This window comes from Filicampus tigris, chromosome 11 (genome assembly GCF_054856515.1).
Source record: "Filicampus tigris isolate MCC_2025a chromosome 11, RoL_Ftig_1.0, whole genome shotgun sequence".
Classification (NCBI taxonomy): Eukaryota; Metazoa; Chordata; class Actinopteri; order Syngnathiformes; family Syngnathidae; genus Filicampus; species Filicampus tigris.
The window spans coordinates 7,362,501-7,368,187 of record NC_141227.1 but is presented as its reverse complement, the minus strand read 5'-3'; the positions used below and the strand labels follow the sequence as shown (position 1 = coordinate 7,368,187).

Sequence of the window (5,687 nt, the reverse complement as noted above, 5' to 3'; positions counted from 1 at the left end):
GAGTAATTTCACAGATTTCTATTATTAGCTTGTGCAGCCAGCTTTCGACTGCCTGGTGCTTACACCCTCTATATAGTATGTGTCAAAACATATTAATCAAAAGTTAACAATTGATTTAGTATTTGGAGGAGTTCAAATATTGTCATTACCGGTAACTTATTCAGTTCCAGGAAAAGAGCGCACTGTCATTATGACACTAGTTTAGACATTCACACCTTTATGACAGTGACATTCCTTGCTGAGAATGATACACTTTGTGTACCTAATGAAGTGTCCTGTGGATGCTACACCTGCATTCTTCAGTAAAAGTCATGGGGAAGCCAAAGTGAGGACTGTTGACATCTGTGGTTGCTCTCTCACCTTAATAGAAATTAGTTTAAAAGGAAAATGATCAACTTCAGTGATCCTACAATGCCTGTGCACTGCAACAGGTCCAGATCAAGGCAAAATGAACCAGATCATCTTGACCTGATTTACTGGGTGTTTAATCATGTTGCTATTCAGATGTTGTGACACCATATCATCTACATGGTCGTGGCCGGCAGGCACCTTTACTCTGGAAATGATATTTTGTGAAGAACGTAAGTGGTTGCTAAAAGCTGTGACAATGTTGCGTGACAAAAATTCCTTGCTAATCTATGAATGCAAGCGCAGATGAATACGCAGACACACACACACACACACACACACCCACACCCACACACCACACACACATATCTGCAACCTTCATTCCCTTCTGTGCTACAGTATCAGTGGTTGGAGTACTCCCTGTTCTCTGGAGGACGCCCGGAAGCCACCCTGCTACACACCTTATCTCTGAGTTCCCACCACTAGCAGAAAGGGAGGTCTTTAATTTGACGCTTATCATTCTAGTGAGGGATTTGAGATGAAATAAAGGGTATGTGTGTGTTTGCCGTAGAATGCCACAGGCCCACAGCACCACTTTCCCATGCCTACGTTTGATCATTAGTACACACACACACACAAACACAGAATAGACGACTGAAATGCACCCGACTGTAGGCTTGGTACAATATGCCCCCGAAATTTGCTTGGATGTAAAGAATGATTTTACTTGAAAAAAAAAATTAAGAGAAAACTCTATTTGTTTTTCTGCATCTTAAGTGAGAGCATTTACCTTTATTTATATACTTACTTGAGCCAGTAAATGCAATTAAAATACAGTTTGAATTACTGCAAATTGAGAGGCCCCACATGAATATATGGTGTCATTATTAAGTTACAATGTTGTCGTATTGACATTACACATTCACAGTAATTACACGATATGGACATGACAATCGGCCCCTGTAAAAGAAATGAAATATGATGTTGGTTTCGTTGAGGTATGTCTGGGAGAATGTACCTGTTCTAGTTCATCCCAAAAGCATTCAGTGGCATTAAGGTCATTGATGTCATTCTTCAATAGCCAACTCATTCAACCGTGCCATTATTGAGCTTGCTTGCAATGGAACAGAAATCGTCCTTAATAAACCAAATTGTGGCAAAATAATATGGTAACCAATGGCTATTATGTGGAAAGCACTCTTGCCCACACATTCACTTATCAGTTAATGGAATAAGAGGTAAGCGTCCATACATTAATTATCTTCAATATGTTTTTTTAATAATGACTGATTTCCCATGTATCCCTGGTTTTCTCCCACATCCACAAAACATGCATTTTGGATTACCGGTAATTAAAGACTAACGTGTCCATCCAGTAGGTGTGAAGATAATGGGAGAATGGATGTCTAATCTAGATCATCAGATGATGATGATGATGATGATGATGATCATCATCATCATCCCGGGTGGTCATGGTAATAATAAAGACGCTATTCTTCTTATAATAATTAAAAAAAATCACATTACAAGACATATTTGTCCTTTTTTAGAGTTGCACTAAAAATGAAATTTGCCTTGTAATAGAGTTGCTGACTACCATTTTGATTTGCAAAATATACTGCAATATATTTCCTTATTGAATCTTGGAATTAAGATGCAAATAGAAACTATATTAATTGAGCAGTCAAACCCCCCGCCACACACACAAATTATTTCCAGTGTTGAATATATTAATATAACCATTATGCTGTTACACTCCAGCGAATTAAAAATGCATTCTGATTATTCTACTGGAGAGAGTTTTGTTTTTAGTTTGGGGGACAAGGGTGCTCATGGGAGCCTAAACACTCATCTGCATTGCCAAGAAGACACAGTACAGGAAAGCTGGAGACAGACAACATCTCAGTCCCACCCTGTTGGTGGGTACCTGGAGACTCACACACTTTTGAAGTGGTAATCTGCCAGCTCCAAGAGGAGGCATGCCAAATTGAAATGTCTTTTGACAAAGACAGTCATTGTAGTTGCCCTGAGGAGTATAAGGAGAGGGAGAAACATGTAGAAACAGACACAAAACGAGCCATCATGACACTGTTTTTGAAATGCACATTTTGGGGAAATGACGTTTGATTACCAGACATGTCATGATAGTCATCATAAATTTTCTGTTGACAATTTTACAGATGCCGTCAGCAGTGTGCAGTAATATTGTAGCAAAAAATCTTGTTGAAGTTGGGATTAGTGCCTTGGGCTTTGAAACGTCAGCCATGTCAGTGCATTGCTACTTTGCAGCACACTAAAAATGATCAGATAATGTTTATTTGTAGACATCACTTTACAATGCTGATTAGATTTGTTATTGTTATGGGAGCCTGGGATAAAAACATTGCTTCAGGCCATTATCTTTAAACCGGAGAAAAAATTGAACTTATTGCGTTGTTTTATTGTGTATTCTCTATGCAGAATGTGCTAAATTTCTGTAAATGTGATATGGTCATCAAAGGATTTACTAAAAGACCTTGAAAATACTTTTACTCATGAATTAATCATGCAAGTGGACAAATAATAACATTCCCAAACTGAGACAACCTTTCTAAATGACACCAATGTGCTCCACATTATTTTAGCGGAAGTCAACGGAAACATTTTTTTTTTTCAAGAATATGTTCTATGCAAGCCCACTAGTTGAAACAGGACATTCTGATAAAAATTGCATTTGTAGAATAAGTGTAATCCACTCGTTTTTAGACATCTCTGGGGGAGGCCATTTTGTCTTCTGTCGACTGAAAATGACATCACAACTGCTCACAACGACCAATCACGGCTCAGATTCAGAAAACAAGTCAGCTGTGATTGGTCGTTGTGAGCAGTTGTGATGTCATTTTCAGTCGACAGAAGACAAAATGGCTGTCCCCAAAGATGGCTAAAAATGAGTGCATTTTGCTGCTTCATTTATATTCCACAAAGGCAAAATTAATCAGAATGCCATGTTTCAACTAGTGGGCTTGCTGGGAACATATTCTTGAATAAAATATGTTTGGTTTGACTTCCGCTTTAAAGGGGAAATCAACCCAAACATATTTTTTAAGAATATATACTATGCAGGCCCACTAGTGGAAACAAGGAATTCTGATTGCCCTTTAAATAGTTTTAATACAACCAACAACTACCTACTGCAGAAAAACATGGTTTTAAGAGGAAGGAAGAAATGTTATACCAACAGCGACATTCTTATTGCTTTCAGAACACGTGCTCAGTACGGTTCCCTGAATTATTTCCTTAGCTGCGTTTGAGAGGCAGAGCTCCAAGTTGGGGTCAACTAACCATCTGCTTGGTTATTCTCATCCTCTCACCAATGTAAATACACACTGCACACGCTGGATAGAGTACAAATAATGCAAGCTTTTAGCCTCAGAAGCCTCAACTCCAAGCTCTCATTGGAAAGGCAGGCAAAGCAGCGGCGGAGCCCCTTGGATGCGTTTGTCACGTCACAACGTTATTGGTGCCATTTGTCATGCAGATTGGTCCTCATATCTCATATGTGGAGCCTCACGAGGGCCCCACTCCCCATTTGCTGAGCTATTACTCCACAACACTGAAATACAGTACAATGACAATTATGGAAGGAATGTTCGCAATCTCAATTCTGGCCTTCTTATGTGGACCTTACATGTTTTCCCAATGGTTGCGTTGGTTTTCTCTGGGCACTCCGGCTTCCTCCCACATCCCATAAACATGCTTCTTAGGTTAATTGAAGATTATACTCTGTCCATAATTGATTTAGCTGGAGAATAGTCAAGGGTGTACAACACCTCTCCCCACCCAGTCATCTGAGATAGGCTCTAGGTCACTTACAACCCTAATGAGGACAAACAGGACAGAAAATGATGGTGGTAGAAGACAAGTTAATACTGATACTGATGGGTGCATTCACTACAGACAATTATCTTGGTAATCACCGTTGCTTTTAACTTTAGCTGTTGACATAAACCGTACACAGGATGCTGGTTTGATAAATGGGGTAAGAAGTGGAGATCTGCACACTGGTGGAGCTAGGATTTTATTTTCCTTGTGGGGGGAGGAGGAGGGGCCAAGGATATCTCAGTGGGTCAGCACAACAAAATTTTTTTTTTTTTTTTTTACAAATCCCAAAAACCTTTCCAAAAACGCTGATAAAAAAATTACATATTATATATTCCTTTCGGGGGACAGTGTTGTGAGGCCAGAACGTTCTGTTGTGTGTTAGGCTTGAGGTGGAAGGACCCACGAGCAGACAGATGTTAAAGTAACAAATAAACTTTAATAAAAAAGAACCAAAGTCACAAAGTAACTGAGGACCGGGCGTGGCAGCGACTGAGCTCTCAAGACTTGGGGCTGTGAGAGAAGAAAGAAGAAATGAGTCCAAAAATGAAGCACTGGGTTAACCCAGGTAATTAACTAAAAATCACTAGTACACACTAGGAGGAACAACAAAGTGCGACAGAGGAAAAACTCAACACGAGGAATCAACTCGAGCTCTTACTTTGTTAGCAGAAGGTGAATACAACCTGTTCCTTTGCAGGTGACAAGACATTCTGGCGAGGAGTAGAGATTTGACCGGAGGCTGAATACTGGATGAGATGAGTGATGGAGAACAGGTGTGAGAAGCCCTGAAAACAAAAACAAAAACCAGCCCTGGAAAGAGAACTGCAAATACTTCAAAATAAAAGGGAACAGCAAACTACTCACAACAGGAAATGTGAAAAAAAAATCCCAGAAAATACCCATAAGTCAATTATCTGGTCTGACACCTAGGGCGGTGCAAGCATATTTCCGGGGGGGGGGGGGGGGGGGGGTGCCCCTGCGCCCCCCTTAGCTCCGCCAGTGAATCTGCACAGAACAGTGAAGCAAATGGCATTCTCAATAAACTAAGATGGTAAGTTTTTACATTTCATAGCAGCATTCCACTGAAGTCATTCAGAGTCCATAAAGGTGCTAAGAGTGTTATATAAACCTCAGGTTGTCACAGATCAACAAAAATCTAGTGGAGGCAATAAGACTGTTGCACATGTTTGTTTTGCTGGGGCTCAGGGGATAAATTCCCATCCCGTCAATGTGTCAACTTTTTAAACTGCATGTTACGTCAGCAAACTTTTGATGAGTAAACTTGCTCTGTCGCTGATGAACAACTCAGCTTGTGGCTCCTTTCTACTGAGTGAGATATTTTTTGCTTATTTTTGCTTAACTCTGCAAATTCGCCCCAAACAGCCTGGGAAAAAAAGTGGATTCAAAAAAAGATGCATGCTAAAGTGTGCCCAATTAAAAGCAGTTCTCCCCAGGAGATAGGGTGTAAATGAGTCCCA

At 40.1% G+C, this 5,687-nt stretch overlaps 1 long non-coding RNA gene across 1 annotated transcript in view; it reads right to left on the bottom strand.

Annotated features, from left to right (window-relative positions):
• Window positions 1–4,453: 4,453 nt before the first annotated feature.
• Window positions 4,454–5,687, bottom strand: part of LOC147139573 (uncharacterized) — a 6,035-nt gene continuing 4,801 nt past the window's right edge. Inside the window, exons 3-4 of the long non-coding RNA XR_015088641.1 lie at window positions 4,868–5,214; window positions 4,454–4,719 (exon numbers count right to left, since the gene is read on the bottom strand). This is a non-coding gene — a long non-coding RNA (uncharacterized LOC147139573). The remainder of the gene's footprint in view (window positions 4,720–4,867; window positions 5,215–5,687) is intronic.